General features: G+C 37.0%; 1 protein-coding gene across 1 annotated transcript in view; it reads right to left on the reverse strand.

Annotated features, from left to right (window-relative positions):
• Nucleotides 1-19,455, reverse strand: part of LUZP2 (leucine zipper protein 2) — a 4,367,081-nt gene that overhangs the window by 1,496,993 nt on the left and 2,850,633 nt on the right. The window lies entirely within an intron of this gene.

The raw sequence follows: 19,455 nt of genomic DNA on the forward strand, positions 1-19,455 counted from the left end.
GGAATTTAGCCTACTGCTTTAACAAGTGTCGTGTGATCTTTTATAGGCATCTAAGTTACCATCACATCATGCAGATGGGACATCAGTTTAACATCTTATCTGAAAGATGGCACACTCAGGAATACGTCGCCCCATTCATGTTTCTCTGGAGTGTTATTATTGGAAAACAAATCCAAGCCTCTTGTGTGAGAATAGAACCCAGAGATTTCTTATCTTCCATTATCAAATGTGAGTGTGCTACCTACTGAGTCACTCTCACTGACATCTGCATACAAACAACATTTCGAAGGTTTCTGATACTGCAGTATAAAGGAAGCTATCTAATTAAACTATTATTATTTCCTAGCATTTGATTTTTCACTTGTTTCTTCAGTACACAATTACATGAGGTGGCAAAGTCCATAACATCACAATTTGTTTGCATCCAAAAGTGTCAGTGCCTTGTAAAGGTAAAACTTGGAATAAATGATATAAATAAAGTGGTAGAACACCCTTTATTTGAAATTATCACTTCTAATTTATGTGGAACGTCACAAGTGCAACCAACAAAATTCGATATGTGATTCGTACTTCTGATGAAGTGTTGTTGCCTCACAGCAAGAGGTTCTCCCATTCGATTCTCGACTGGAGTGCAGGGAGTGCCTCCTGTGTGGAGTCTGCATGTCCTCACTGCGGTTGGGTGGGCATTCAAAAGACATGCATAAATGGGCGTGCCTTCGTTGAAGGTTGAACGTTGAGCTGGCACCTCAGCGTTCATGAAAATCTACTGCCAATCATTAGCAGACTGGAGTTCCGCTGTGGCGACCCCTAACCGGGAAAAGCCGAAAGACAAACAACAACTTCTGATGATTGAAAATGAACTGGTGGTGAAACAGAAGTCAAAAGACTTTATTATTTATTATTTTATTTATTTATTTAACATTTGTTTACTGGGAAAGTCTGACTTGGAATGAAGCCAATTTTCAGCAGAGGCCTGGGGAGAAATACTTATGTCTTTGTGGCATGGGAAGAAACTGGAGCACCCAGAGGAAACCCATACAAACGCAGGGAGGACATGCAGACTTCGCACAGAAGGCACCCCAGCCGGGTCAGCTACAGTTCAGATTCAGATTTATTTTGGTATTTATTACAGACTTGGACCAAAGTTTCCCAAAATTTGGAGTAGCACTGTGGATGCTGTCAGCCAATATGTTATTTGTGGTCTAAATAAGCCAAATGTCTGCTCCACATAGAATTGAAGATATGGTGGAAAGAGGTATAGGAACACTGTGGATATCTATGTGCAAACACTGCCTTTGGAAAGCAAACACTGAGAACCAGAAAATACACATTATTCTGTAGCATACAGTACTACTGCATCAAAGTATGTATACACAGAGGTTCTTATAGGTTCATAGGTACATACTAGGCTACCAACAACCAGCACTTTTATAAGCCTAGCTGTGTAACCCAACAGAATTGTGTCCCTACATAGCATGGGAGTTTATTAGGAGTGGGTATATTAGTCAGGAAGTTTCTACTGGATATGTGGAGGGTATGATAGACAGAGGCAGACAGCAATGCCTAAACTATCAGAGGGACTGGGGCCAGACCTGGACTGAATTTGCAATTTCTCATCCATTGGTCAAGATTATACATCACAATGATTGGGAGCCTGTTCCAAACTATGAGGATCCTCTGAGACATATACCTGTCTTTCAAACATGTCTTATTTATGTCACAAGCACAATTTAAATCACTGAGTAAAGAGGTTGTGATGATGCTCATTTTGAACATGTGCAAAAGGTCCATCAGAGCTGGAGCCAAGGAAACCTTATATGCAGCCTTGTTTTATCCCACATTCTGTATGAACTGCCATGTCAAAATACCCAGAAAACATACCAGTAATCTGTTTCTACATATACTCCTTTATATAAGTCATATCTTTTACCAAATACATGTTTTAACAAAAATACTAAGCTTTCATGTGAAGTACTCCTGAAAGCCTTTGCATTCTGTAACATCACCTAGCTTTGACTTCTCTTTAACTTACTGAATCTGTTATTCTTTACTGTTGTTGTTAGTAAGCTTACAATTTCTCTGTTTTATATTATAAATGTATTTCTCTAACAATGTTACAATAAATAAAATTCTTATTCACATTTTATTTAATATGGTACAATTTAATCCTTCTGGTATGAGCATGTTCAGTTATCAAATTCTTTTTTATCTCCTTTTTTTAAAATATATTTTCTTGCTAACCACAAACCCGTTTGTACGGTACCGTGTAAAACTGACTGAAGAAACAAAATAAACAAATGTATTATCTTCCATTACTGAGGAAATATCAGCAGGAGGGGGGAACCAAGTATAAACCATTACTAGGTTCTGTTGATGGTGTTGAACAGGTTAGGACCACTATAGTTAGGTGTCCTAAATCAGAGTATGTCATTCCCTGGGGTGTAGGTGAGAATGATATCAGGAGTATTTTAATTAAAAATTGGACTATTTTTAAGGGAAAGTCAGAAATATTAGATCTACTAGGTCCACGTCCTGGTTTTGTTTTTAAAACAGGAAGGAATCTCAAAACTTTGAATATACATACATCCACCCCCCCCCCCCCCCATGACTATGAAAGGCATGACTAAGTGTGGTAGTTGCAAGCAATGCCACTACATTTTAGATGTTGATTGTATACACTTGAAGGGAAACCACACACAATGTAAAGTTAAAAAGAGGTAATTGCAATACTAAGGGTGTAATTTATATTTCTATTTGTCTTCTTTTACTTTTGGTTTGTTCCATTAGGAGTCTCCACAGCAGATCATCTGTTTCCATTTCTTCCTGACCTCTGCATCTTGCTCTGTCACACCAACCACTTGCATGTCCTCTCTCACCATGTCCATAAACCTCATCTTAGGCCCTCCTCTTTTCCTATTACCTGGCAGCTTCATTCTTAGCATCCTTTTTCCAATATACCTAGCATCCCTCCTCAGCACATGTCCAAACCAATCCAATCTCGCCTCTCTGGCTTTGTCTCCAAACCGTCCAACCTGGGCTGACCCTCTAATATACTTATTCCTAATCCTGTCTACCCTCGTCACACCCAGTGCAAATCTTAACATCTTTAACTCTGCCATATCCAGGTCTGACTCCTGCCTTTTTGTCAATGACACCGTCTCCTACCTATATAACATAGCTGGTCTCACTACCCTCTTGTAGACATTCTCTTTCATTCTTACTGGTACTTGTCTGTCACAAATCACTCCTGACACTCTTCATCATCCACTCCACTCTGCCTGTACTCTCTTCTTCACCTCTCTTCCACACTCACCATTATTCTGAACTGCCAATCCCAAGTATTTAAACTCATCCACCTTCGCCAACTCTACTCCCTGCATCCACACCATTCCTCTACCCTCCCTCACATTCACACACATATATTCTTAGTCCTGCTGACCTTCATTCCTCTCCTCTCTAGAGCACATCTCCACCTCTCCAGGGTCTCCTCAACCTGTTCCCTACTCTCACTATATTTCTATTTGTCAAACTTGTCAAAATTATTATGTAGGGAAGACAGAAAGAAGATTGAGATCTAGAATTTATGAGCATTTATATGCTGTTTCTAAAGGGAATTTGAACAATGCCCTATACAAACACAACCTAGTATGCCAAACTTTTTCAAAATTCAAATATGGGATCCTAGTAGTGCCACAGAGTCCTGGTGGAAGGTGGTGGGAATTAAAAATAGAAGTAAGGGAATTATTTTGGATCATTAGGTTGAATGCAACTGTTGCCCAGGTCTAAATTAAAGTTTTTCACTGTTGCCTATATTTCTAATCATTTTAGTATGTTTTAAATATTTAGGTATATATAACCTTTTGTGTGATTGAGTTTGTAGTTGATTATGAACTTGTTTTAAAGCATTGAGCGGTTTTGTTCCAAGCTTATTAATGGGGGGGGGGGGTCACAAACTTTTTAACACAATGTTTTCTTTAAGTTAATTGAATGTAATGTCAAGGCTTAATGAGTTTGTATATATAATTGTAGGAATGAGGCTTTTATTTTGTTGTGATAAAGTCCAGGCTTGGTTTTCAGGGATGAAAGCGCTTAATGTGTATTATAAATGTATTTATTACATTCTTTGGTGTAATAGTGTGGAGCTTATAGTGTTTGTACCCTTGGCACCATTATATTTTCTTGCTACTTTTATTATTTCTTCTTTCTTCTTCTTGAATCCCTTCTCTGTACCAATCATTAACCACTTTATAAAGGATGTTTTTTTCATTTCTTTTCAAGCCTTTTATGATAGTCATCTCCTATGCAACAAGTTCCTGATTAATTACTTTACAATCTTCATCACTTCACTTAACTGCACCATAACAAATACTGTGTATTTCATTTCCTCATTAGATGGTTTACACAATCCTGATTTATGTTTTCTACACTATGTTTACTTAATGTTTTCTATTACTATTCACATTGTGTTTTTTGTTCATTCTCTTCTGTTATCATCCTTTCCCTACACCGATGTATACCTTCTCTCTCTCATAACTTCTTTACCAAAAAAAAAAGTTTAATTACTTCCTTTTCCCCCATCTGTCAAGTTCTGCCTCCATATAGACCATTTCATCTTATTTAAATGCACTTACTATGTATAATTTTAAATTGTCTCTATTTTCATTTTACTTATTTAACATAATTCCTTTACCTGTTATTAGTTCTTCCAAATCCCTCAAAATTCACATATATTCCAAAAACTCTGCTCTTCTATACTTTTATAAATTTTCTAAGAAAACAGAAAGTACTAATTTTAACTTTCTTCCTTTCTTGTCTTTATATATACTTTATGGACTTCCACATAATAAAATGTACTATATTGCAAATGTCTCATGTCATTCTTGAACACCTCACGAACCAAAAAGAAAAGATAAAACTGAAGACCACAGACGAAGAATCCACTTAAAACACCAGTATATTGCACCTCTAGCACTTCGGCAACTGCCTTCAAGGAGTATAAAACATCACGTAACTTGCACAGTTTATATATCCTAATACATCTAACAATTAAACAAGCAACCTAAACCAATTAATCAATAAAAATTAAAAAACACAATACTACTTTCTCATCAGATAAGAAGCCTCCAGTTACATTCCACATTCAGACCCTGAGGAAATAAAGTGTCATATTTCAAAATGAAAATACTTTCTTTATAAAACAATTTCTTTTTATACAAATCATCAGAAAATACACCCTTCATGACATGTTCTAAGATAGTGGCTTGTCTTCAGTTCATTCTTGAACACCTGCCTGCAGATTTTTTTTTATTCCCTAAATATCTCTTTTTAGACAAAACTCATTGTAGGAATATATATATATATATATATATATATATATATATATATATATATATATATATACATACATACAGTACCCTATGTACTGCTTTCTGACATGAATCCAAATATTATACACTTTTGTACACTAACCAAAATTAGATCATCCATTTTATAAATATTTTTTCACTTTTGGAACGATTACAGACCTTATCTTCTCCCATTTAGTTAAAATTACTTCCTGCCCCCTGAATTGATTCTCTTTCCATTTGTTCTGCTCGTGTGTATATTACATTATCGAACTTTTAAAAATTTCAACGTTATATGGTCAAAGACATATAATTGAACTTTTAAAAGTTCAAAAAGCTAAAAAAACCCAGAAAAACCTACCTAACCATTTTAAGCAGGGGGGCCAAACCCCCAGCACCCCCACACCCCCCACTCTTTAAATATACCAACTCCGAGATCGCACTACAGTGCAAGAAAGGGAAATTTTCCCATTCCACACTGTACGGAGATCTCCATTGAAATGTTCAAACTTTTAAAAGTATGATCATATGGTGTGTCGACCATATGACTTTTAAACTTTTAAAAGTTCGATAATGTAATACACCCATTCTGCCCTATATACTCTTATATCTAATATGCACAAGATAGTTTGTCTTACAATAATAATTTTTGGTATTTAAAATAGTCTCAGATTAGTCTTATACTGTATTAATTCAATGAATACAATGCAATGTTATCCATTACCTACATTTCTAATTAAATAAACTCAGTCTTCACTGAAGAGTGCCATTAAATAATCAACCTTAGCAGAAAAGGAGATGTCACATTGCTGAGCCTAAATAGGCATTCCAACTGGCCATGCACAATACCTTTCTTTTGAAAATTAGAGTGGTAAATTTCATAGAGTTAGAAGTACATTTCTTTGACTTTGTCTTTTGCAATGGTAATGTCAAAGTAGTCAGTGCTGTTAAACCTCATGTCACATGTGAATTTCAAAAATAAATTGTTGAACCATCAAAATAATTTTGAATTCATGATATTGTCCAGGTGTACCATTCTGCAGGATTAGAATGTCATAAAGAAATCTGCAGTAAGCAACAAAGTATTGAAATTGTTCTGTTGTAAAAATACATGCACAATCTCAAGAAAATATTCTATTATCTTAATATGTGTATCTGAAATATCATCACATGCAAGTTGATAGCTAGAAAATTATTAATACCTATCTTGTGTGGTATCACAGTAAATAAATGTGTCTCTTTCTGCACTCGCTTTTTGTCCTTTTTAATTTAAATGCATTTTTTAAAATGTGTTTGGTCTAATATTGCTACATACTCAAGTGTACTAGCTTGCACTGCATGTGAATTCTTTTTACTACTTTTCTGTAAATAAAAAAAAAAAAAAAAAAAAAAGCTGTAAGCCTGTTTCCTACCTTTCCTGTAACTAGTGTTCCAGATACAGATTTGCTGTATCCAGGTCTGTATGTAAGCTTCTGAGACTCCCAAGCCTTTCTGTGTTGGAGGGAAGCCTTCTAGCTTATCAGTGGGAGTGGTAAGCACTAGGTAACCTGTCTACCACATAAGGAGTGGTTCTGGCCCAGAAATTGTAGTTATTGGCCATTTGGGCAATCTCTTCCATCTCTCTCAACTTTCTGATTTGAAAGCCTGCATTTGCACTTGTTTCTGTCCTGTAACTCATCTAGTGCAGATACAGATTCTTAGTTTTAGCACTTAAATTTGCTTAATCATGCCCAGCACTTGTTCAGAACTTGTAAGCACTAAATAAGCTACTAATTACTATAGCACTCAGTCTTCCTCATTACCTAGAGGAAAACAGTTTTTGTACTTACTTTTTTCAGTTGCTTAGAGAAAAACAGCTCTTGTACTCACTTTCCTCACTTATCTAGAGGAAAATAGTTTTTTTATTCAGGCATGGCCAAGGGTCAGCTCCCAGTGTTCTCTCCTGTCTATCTGATGAATCCAGGCATCTTGAGGCAATGTAGAAATTGCCTCATGTACACAGAAAACCCTCTCCTCCTACCACTCAACACTACAACCTGTGAGAGATGCAATTATATAGCCAAACTGGAGGCAAAGCTCTCTACAACCAAGACTGAACTTGACAGTCATGAGGAGAAGGTAAACATTTACACCACACCACACTCATCACATAGTCTCACTAAATCTACACCACCAAAATCCACACAGTAACACAAAAACATTTGCGGAGGCTCTCAATAATAATCTGTCTAAGCAACAGGGACTTCCAAAGCAAAAACACAAGCAACTTTTATCCCCCAACCCAACCCAAATGACACATAGCCCACAGACTCAGTGTGCCACTCAACCACAGCCAATAAGGCAAAACAACGTACCCAACACACCAGTCATAGGTGACTCTATAAACAGGCACACTGATGCCCCACTCAATAGGCTAAACAAGGAGAAGATTACTGTCAGCTGCCTGTCAGGTACCAGGATCTGCCACATAACTCACGCACTCAGGTCACTCCACAACAAGTACAAATATGACTCTGTCATTGTCCATGTTGGTGTGAATGACCTGACATGTTCCTCCCTGGACTACATGAAAAGAGACATGCAAGAGCTCTCCGATCTTGTAGCCCAGGCAGGTTTGACCCTAGCCCCGAGTAGGATTCTGCCATCACCCCGAATGATACCGCAGTACAAGGACAAAATGATTGAATTCAACAATTGGCTAAGCTATTGGTGTCATTCTAAGGGGATCCAGTATCTGTCTGCTTGGGATGACATGGTCGACAGACCATGATGCTTTGCCACAGATGGCCTGCACCTATCTCCCCTGGGATTCCGGATACTGGCTAAGGCTCTTGCTGCCCCTATAGTGTCTTTTTTAGGCACGGTTCAAATAAATTCACCACTGCAACAGGAACAGGCAAGCAAAAACTGAGGTAATGCTACTCGATGCTAGAAGTCTAAATCTCAAAATGCACTCACTCGAGGCACTCCTTAAAATGGAGAACATCGATATCTGTGCAGTGACTGGGACCTGCACTACCAGGCTATAACTCATACCACTCTTTTCGGCCATGTAACCTGGACTGAAACACCAAAGGTGGAGGTGTGTCCATATTCATTAAGGATATCCACACCTCCAGGCTGGTTGCTCAGCATAATGCATCCAAGGTTATCCAAGTGTAACTAACTCAGGGCAAAACAGTAATCCAAATTGTAGCTTGCTACAGATCCCCCACCATGCCCCAGGATTCCTACTCCTCTTTTCTTGATGTACTGGAAAATATTAGGGTTCAACCAAACACCCTAATAATGGGTGACTTCAACTACCCCACCATTAACTGGGGAAACTACTCGTGTACCAACTCCTTAGCTCAATGCTTTCTGGAATTCATAAACTCCAATGCCCTGGATCAACTTATCCAAACTCCCACTAGGGGCAACAATATCCTAAGACCTAGTCATTACCAACATGAGTGGCCGGTGTTCCACACCTGAAGTCAAGTCCTCGTTGGTTCAATCCGACCATAAGCTAATCACCCTTGATATCCACATCCCGCCCCCACCCCCCAATTAAGGAAACCATGGTAAAAAATTTCTCCAAAGTCAACTTCATGCTTCTTAAGACAGAAGTGGTGAACTTCTTGACACCCATGCAGATGGACAATACAGTTACAACTGCTGAATCCTACACAAATGCACTCTATAAGCACTTACATGAGTGCATGGATTGTGCTATCCCAAACAGAACCAAGATGCTATCCTCCAAAAAAAGGAAGCCAATCTGGTGGTCCCCTGCCATAAACAAACTGTACAACAGAAGGAAGAAACTGTTGCAGAAGAGAGTAAAATCACATGAGTGGAGGAGATCCCGGGTCAGCCTCAGTAAGAAGCTGAGATCCCTTATAAGATCCTCCAAAGCTAGCTACAAAATCAAAATCACCACTAATTCTAATGGCAACCACAAAGCATTCTATAGCTATGTCAAGAATGGCAACACCCAGATCTGTTCTGAGTTACAGCACAAAGGCACGTAAATTACAGCACCAAAAAAAGGAAATTCACCCCAGGGATCACGTCAGTTGCCTGTTGCCCACAGGGGTCCACCAAAGTAAATAATGGGAGAAGATAGCAAGGAATTGTTGTTGCTAGGCTTGCTTGCATATAGGCTGGCTGATAGCCTAGTACCAACCTATGAACCTATGAACCTATGAATTGATATTGCCAACATCGTGGCAGATAGGTTCAGTGCTAACTTTACCCCACCACCCCCTAAAGGGCCCATATCTATACAGGAAGAAGGCAGAGTCACTGTAATCACAACTACGCAGGTAAAAGCTGCACTCTCTAAAGCCAGAAGCACAGCATCCATGGGACCGGACAACATCCCAAGCTGCGTTTTACACAAACTTCAGAATGAATTGGCTTCCCATTTAAGCATCATGTTCAATAATAGCCTCGCATCAGGCTTTGTGCCCACTGAATGGTGCACAGCAACAGTTATCCCACTCCACAAAGGTGGAGCCACCACTGATCCCGGGAACTATCGACCTATTAGCCTGATGAGCCTGGTCTGCAAGGCCATGGAACGTATCATCATGGAACTCATAAACAAAGACATTGGTAACCTCCAAACTCTGGATCCCAGCCAGTTCGGGTTTGTGAAAGGCAGATCATGCCTTCTGAACCTGATCGACTTCTTTGAGGCAGTCACCAAAGCCGAAGATGAGGGTAAGGTGGTTCACACAGCCTATCTTGACCTCGCCAAGGCTTTCGACACCATCCCTCATTCTGGAATTATAGCTAAACTCACTAAACTAGGTATAAATCCCTATGTCATAAGATGGGTTGCCAACTGGCTCACTGACAGATCCCACACTGTAAAAGTTGCAGACTCCAAATCTGACCTCAAAGCAGTGACAAGTGGAGTATCACAGGGTTCCATCCTGGGACCTCTCCTGTTTGGTATCTACTTCTCTGTAGTACAGGCTAACACAGAAGGCTTCGGGCTAAAGAAGTTCGCAGATGACTGCAAACTAGGAGCCATAGTTAAGTCCACAAATGATGTGGACATCCAACAGAAGGGCCTCGCTGAGACAGATGCCTGGTGTCAGAGCCATGACCTCAAGCTCAATGCCAAAAAGATCAGTGTCATCCCCTTTGGTAAAAACTCTGTACCCATTACCACATAGGTAGCAATCTACTTAACACCAAATGTGTGATAAGAGACCTTGGGACCCAGGTGGACAGTAGTCTCTCCTTTGATAGTCACATCACCACAGTAGTCAGGAAGTCCTTCTACGTGGCACACCTCATCATAAAAGGGTTCTCATCCAGAAAAAAAGAGGTCATTACTCCCCTCTACTCGTCAGTCATTAGACCCATTATAGAGTACAACGCCCCTTTTGGAATATACCGCACAAGACATCTGCAGCAGCTGGAAAGGCCACAGAAGTACCTCACAAAGAGGATTACTGGCCTCCAACAAATGCCCTACACTGACCCCCTCAAAAAACTCCAGCTTTACTCTGTAGCATATCGCCTACTCCGAGGTCATCTCTGCCTAACAAATAAAGCTGTGTCAAACCCAGAGCTGTTGGACATGCTACACCTAAAGAGATCCCAATCCCTCAAAGCTACACGCCCTAAGGACCTAAACCTTGTCACCACAATAAAAAGAACATGCTGGAAGGATAGATTCCTGTCCCATAGACTTACCATACTCTAGAACAGGCTACCCATCTATGTCAAGCAAAGTTCTTCATTAGCACTCTTCAAGAAAAATATTGATGAGTGGATATGAAATAGGAAATACATCCAGGGGATCACTTCTGTGTCTCCGCTTGACAGTGGCACAGGAAAATAACTTTCTTGGGTGGCGTAAGCAAGGGTACCTTGTTGGCTAGTCTTATGTAGGGCCCTTGGGCAGATAGCCCAGTACCTAGCTATGAACATCAGCTGTGATAAACCAATACACATCATCATAGTACACTTCATTATTAGTACCTACCTATGAACATCAGCTGTGATAAACCAATACACATCATCATAGTACACTTCATTATTAGTACCTACCTATGAACATCAGCTGTGATAAACCAATACACATCATCATAGTACACTTCATTATTAGTACCTACCTATGAACATCAGCTGTGATAAACCAATACACATCATCATAGTACACTTCATTATTAGTACCTACCTATGAACATCAGCTGTGATAAACCAATACACATCATCATAGTACACTTCATTATTAGTACCTACCTATGAACATCAGCTGTGATAAACCAATACACATCATCATAGTACACTTCATTATTAGTACCTACCTATGAACATCAGCTGTGATAAACCAATACACATCATCATAGTACACTTCATTATTAGTACCTACCTATGAACATCAGCTGTGATAAACCAATACACATCATCATAGTACACTTCATTATTAGTACCTACCTATGAACATCAGCTGTGATAAACCAATACACATCATCATAGTACACTTCATTATTAGTACCTACCTATGAACATCAGCTGTGATAAACCAATACACATCATCATAGTACACTTCATTATTAGTACCTACCTATGAACATCAGCTGTGATAAACCAATACACATCATCATAGTACACTTCATTATTAGTACCTACCTATGAACATCAGCTGTGATAAACCAATACACATCATCATAGTACACTTCATTATTAGTACCTACCTATGAACATCAGCTGTGATAAACCAATACACATCATCATAGTACACTTCATTATTAGTACCTACCTATGAACATCAGCTGTGATAAACCAATACACATCATCATAGTACACTTCATTATTAGTACCTACCTATGAACATCAGCTGTGATAAACCAATACACATCATCATAGTACACTTCATTATTAGTACCTACCTATGAACATCAGCTGTGATAAACCAATACACATCATCATAGTACACTTCATTATTAGTACCTACCTATGAACATCAGCTGTGATAAACCAATACACATCATCATAGTACACTTCATTATTAGTACCTACCTATGAACATCAGCTGTGATAAACCAATACACATCATCATAGTACACTTCATTATTAGTACCTACCTATGAACATCAGCTGTGATAAACCAATACACATCATCATAGTACACTTCATTATTAGTACCTACCTATGAACATCAGCTGTGATAAACCAATACACATCATCATAGTACACTTCATTATTAGTACCTACCTATGAACATCAGCTGTGATAAACCAATACACATCATCATAGTACACTTCATTATTAGTACCTACCTATGAACATCAGCTGTGATAAACCAATACACATCATCATAGTACACTTCATTATTAGTACCTACCTATGAACATCAGCTGTGATAAACCAATACACATCATCATAGTACACTTCATTATTAGTACCTACCTATGAACATCAGCTGTGATAAACCAATACACATCATCATAGTACACTTCATTATTAGTACCTACCTATGAACATCAGCTGTGATAAACCAATACACATCATCATAGTACACTTCATTATTAGTACCTACCTATGAACATCAGCTGTGATAAACCAATACACATCATCATAGTACACTTCATTATTAGTACCTACCTATGAACATCAGCTGTGATAAACCAATACACATCATCATAGTACACTTCATTATTAGTACCTACCTATGAACATCAGCTGTGATAAACCAATACACATCATCATAGTACACTTCATTATTAGTACCTACCTATGAACATCAGCTGTGATAAACCAATACACATCATCATAGTACACTTCATTATTAGTACCTACCTATGAACATCAGCTGTGATAAACCAATACACATCATCATAGTACACTTCATTATTAGTACCTACCTATGAACATCAGCTGTGATAAACCAATACACATCATCATAGTACACTTCATTATTAGTACCTACCTATGAACATCAGCTGTGATAAACCAATACACATCATCATAGTACACTTCATTATTAGTACCTACCTATGAACATCAGCTGTGATAAACCAATACACATCATCATAGTACACTTCATTATTAGTACCTACCTATGAACATCAGCTGTGATAAACCAATACACATCATCATAGTACACTTCATTATTAGTACCTACCTATGAACATCAGCTGTGATAAACCAATACACATCATCATAGTACACTTCATTATTAGTACCTACCTATGAACATCAGCTGTGATAAACCAATACACATCATCATAGTACACTTCATTATTAGTACCTACCTATGAACATCAGCTGTGATAAACCAATACACATCATCATAGTACACTTCATTATTAGTACCTACCTATGAACATCAGCTGTGATAAACCAATACACATCATCATAGTACACTTCATTATTAGTACCTACCTATGAACATCAGCTGTGATAAACCAATACACATCATCATAGTACACTTCATTATTAGTACCTACCTATGAACATCAGCTGTGATAAACCAATACACATCATCATAGTACACTTCATTATTAGTACCTACCTATGAACATCAGCTGTGATAAACCAATACACATCATCATAGTACACTTCATTATTAGTACCTACCTATGAACATCAGCTGTGATAAACCAATACACATCATCATAGTACACTTCATTATTAGTACCTACCTATGAACATCAGCTGTGATAAACCAATACACATCATCATAGTACACTTCATTATTAGTACCTACCTATGAACATCAGCTGTGATAAACCAATACACATCATCATAGTACACTTCATTATTAGTACCTACCTATGAACATCAGCTGTGATAAACCAATACACATCATCATAGTACACTTCATTATTAGTACCTACCTATGAACATCAGCTGTGATAAACCAATACACATCATCATAGTACACTTCATTATTAGTACCTACCTATGAACATCAGCTGTGATAAACCAATACACATCATCATAGTACACTTCATTATTAGTACCTACCTATGAACATCAGCTGTGATAAACCAATACACATCATCATAGTACACTTCATTATTAGTACCTACCTATGAACATCAGCTGTGATAAACCAATACACATCATCATAGTACACTTCATTATTAGTACCTACCTATGAACATCAGCTGTGATAAACCAATACACATCATCATAGTACACTTCATTATTAGTACCTACCTATGAACATCAGCTGTGATAAACCAATACACATCATCATAGTACACTTCATTATTAGTACCTACCTATGAACATCAGCTGTGATAAACCAATACACATCATCATAGTACACTTCATTATTAGTACCTACCTATGAACATCAGCTGTGATAAACCAATACACATCATCATAGTACACTTCATTATTAGTACCTACCTATGAACATCAGCTGTGATAAACCAATACACATCATCATAGTACACTTCATTATTAGTACCTACCTATGAACATCAGCTGTGATAAACCAATACACATCATCATAGTACACTTCATTATTAGTACCTACCTATGAACATCAGCTGTGATAAACCAATACACATCATCATAGTACACTTCATTATTAGTACCTACCTATGAACATCAGCTGTGATAAACCAATACACATCATCATAGTACACTTCATTATTAGTACCTACCTATGAACATCAGCTGTGATAAACCAATACACATCATCATAGTACACTTCATTATTAGTACCTACCTATGAACATCAGCTGTGATAAACCAATACACATCATCATAGTACACTTCATTATTAGTACCTACCTATGAACATCAGCTGTGATAAACCAATACACATCATCATAGTACACTTCATTATTAGTACCTACCTATGAACATCAGCTGTGATAAACCAATACACATCATCATAGTACACTTCATTATTAGTACCTACCTATGAACATCAGCTGTGATAAACCAATACACATCATCATAGTACACTTCATTATTAGTACCTACCTATGAACATCAGCTGTGATAAACCAATACACATCATCATAGTACACTTCATTATTAGTACCTACCTATGAACATCAGCTGTGATAAACCAATACACATCATCATAGTACACTTCATTATTAGTACCTACCTATGAACATCAGCTGTGATAAACCAATACACATCATCATAGTACACTTCATTATTAGTACCTACCTATGAACATCAGCTGTGATAAACCAATACACATCATCATAGTACACTTCATTATTAGTACCTACCTATGAACATCAGCTGTGATAAACCAATACACATCATCATAGTACACTTCATTATTAGTACCTACCTATGAACATCAGCTGTGATAAACCAATACACATCATCATAGTACACTTCATTATTAGTACCTACCTATGAACATCAGCTGTGATAAACCAATACACATCATCATAGTACACTTCATTATTAGTACCTACCTATGAACATCAGCTGTGATAAACCAATACACATCATCATAGTACACTTCATTATTAGTACCTACCTATGAACATCAGCTGTGATAAACCAATACACATCATCATAGTACACTTCATTATTAGTACCTACCTATGAACATCAGCTGTGATAAACCAATACACATCATCATAGTACACTTCATTATTAGTACCTACCTATGAACATCAGCTGTGATAAACCAATACACATCATCATAGTACACTTCATTATTAGTACCTACCTATGAACATCAGCTGTGATAAACCAATACACATCATCATAGTACACTTCATTATTAGTACCTACCTATGAACATCAGCTGTGATAAACCAATACACATCATCATAGTACACTTCATTATTAGTACCTACCTATGAACATCAGCTGTGATAAACCAATACACATCATCATAGTACACTTCATTATTAGTACCTACCTATGAACATCAGCTGTGATAAACCAATACACATCATCATAGTACACTTCATTATTAGTACCTACCTATGAACATCAGCTGTGATAAACCAATACACATCATCATAGTACACTTCATTATTAGTACCTACCTATGAACATCAGCTGTGATAAACCAATACACATCATCATAGTACACTTCATTATTAGTACCTACCTATGAACATCAGCTGTGATAAACCAATACACATCATCATAGTACACTTCATTATTAGTACCTACCTATGAACATCAGCTGTGATAAACCAATACACATCATCATAGTACACTTCATTATTAGTACCTACCTATGAACATCAGCTGTGATAAACCAATACACATCATCATAGTACACTTCATTATTAGTACCTACCTATGAACATCAGCTGTGATAAACCAATACACATCATCATAGTACACTTCATTATTAGTACCTACCTATGAACATCAGCTGTGATAAACCAATACACATCATCATAGTACACTTCATTATTAGTACCTACCTATGAACATCAGCTGTGATAAACCAATACACATCATCATAGTACACTTCATTATTAGTACCTACCTATGAACATCAGCTGTGATAAACCAATACACATCATCATAGTACACTTCATTATTAGTACCTACCTATGAACATCAGCTGTGATAAACCAATACACATCATCATAGTACACTTCATTATTAGTACCTACCTATGAACATCAGCTGTGATAAACCAATACACATCATCATAGTACACTTCATTATTAGTACCTACCTATGAACATCAGCTGTGATAAACCAATACACATCATCATAGTACACTTCATTATTAGTACCTACCTATGAACATCAGCTGTGATAAACCAATACACATCATCATAGTACACTTCATTATTAGTACCTACCTATGAACATCAGCTGTGATAAACCAATACACATCATCATAGTACACTTCATTATTAGTACCTACCTATGAACATCAGCTGTGATAAACCAATACACATCATCATAGTACACTTCATTATTAGTACCTACCTATGAACATCAGCTGTGATAAACCAATACACATCATCATAGTACACTTCATTATTAGTACCTACCTATGAACATCAGCTGTGATAAACCAATACACATCATCATAGTACACTTCATTATTAGTACCTACCTATGAACATCAGCTGTGATAAACCAATACACATCATCATAGTACACTTCATTATTAGTACCTACCTATGAACATCAGCTGTGATAAACCAATACACATCATCATAGTACACTTCATTATTAGTACCTACCTATGAACATCAGCTGTGATAAACCAATACACATCATCATAGTACACTTCATTATTAGTACCTACCTATGAACATCAGCTGTGATAAACCAATACACATCATCATAGTACACTTCATTATTAGTACCTACCTATGAACATCAGCTGTGATAAACCAATACACATCATCATAGTACACTTCATTATTAGTACCTACCTATGAACATCAGCTGTGATAAACCAATACACATCATCATAGTACACTTCATTATTAGTACCTACCTATGAACATCAGCTGTGATAAACCAATACACATCATCATAGTACACTTCATTATTAGTACCTACCTATGAACATCAGCTGTGATAAACCAATACACATCATCATAGTACACTTCATTATTAGTACCTACCTATGAACATCAGCTGTGATAAACCAATACACATCATCATAGTACACTTCATTATTAGTACCTACCTATGAACATCAGCTGTGATAAACCAATACACATCATCATAGTACACTTCATTATTAGTACCTACCTATGAACATCAGCTGTGATAAACCAATACACATCATCATAGTACACTTCATTATTAGTACCTACCTATGAACATCAGCTGTGATAAACCAATACACATCATCATAGTACACTTCATTATTAGTACCTACCTATGAACATCAGCTGTGATAAACCAATACACATCATCATAGTACACTTCATTATTAGTACCTACCTATGAACATCAGCTGTGATAAACCAATACACATCATCATAGTACACTTCATTATTAGTACCTACCTATGAACATCAGCTGTGATAAACCAATACACATCATCATAGTACACTTCATTATTAGTACCTACCTATGAACATCAGCTGTGATAAACCAATACACATCATCATAGTACACTTCATTATTAGTACCTACCTATGAACATCAGCTGTGATAAACCAATACACATCATCATAGTACACTTCATTATTAGTACCTACCTATGAACATCAGCTGTGATAAACCAATACACATCATCATAGTACACTTCATTATTAGTACCTACCTATGAACATCAGCTGTGATAAACCAATACACATCATCATAGTACACTTCATTATTAGTACCTACCTATGAACATCAGCTGTGATAAACCAATACACATCATCATAGTACACTTCATTATTAGTACCTACCTATGAACATCAGCTGTGATAAACCAATACACATCATCATAGTACACTTCATTATTAGTACCTACCTATGAACATCAGCTGTGATAAACCAATACACATCATCATAGTACACTTCATTATTAGTACCTACCTATGAACATCAGCTGTGATAAACCAATACACATCATCATAGTACACTTCATTATTAGTACCTACCTATGAACATCAGCTGTGATAAACCAATACACATCATCATAGTACACTTCATTATTAGTACCTACCTATGAACATCAGCTGTGATAAACCAATACACATCATCATAGTACACTTCATTATTAGTACCTACCTATGAACATCAGCTGTGATAAACCAATACACATCATCATAGTACACTTCATTATTAGTACCTACCTATGAACATCAGCTGTGATAAACCAATACACATCATCATAGTACACTTCATTATTAGTACCTACCTATGAACATCAGCTGTGATAAACCAATACACATCATCATAGTACACTTCATTATTAGTACCTACCTATGAACATCAGCTGTGATAAACCAATACACATCATCATAGTACACTTCATTATTAGTACCTACCTATGAACATCAGCTGTGATAAACCAATACACATCATCATAGTACACTTCATTATTAGTACCTACCTATGAACATCAGCTGTGATAAACCAATACACATCATCATAGTACACTTCATTATTAGTACCTACCTATGAACATCAGCTGTGATAAACCAATACACATCATCATAGTACACTTCATTATTAGTACCTA

The sequence above is a fragment of the Protopterus annectens genome, chromosome 9.part0 (assembly GCF_019279795.1).
Source record: "Protopterus annectens isolate FY-2018-M chromosome 9.part0, PAN1.0, whole genome shotgun sequence".
Classification (NCBI taxonomy): Eukaryota; Metazoa; Chordata; order Ceratodontiformes; family Protopteridae; genus Protopterus; species Protopterus annectens.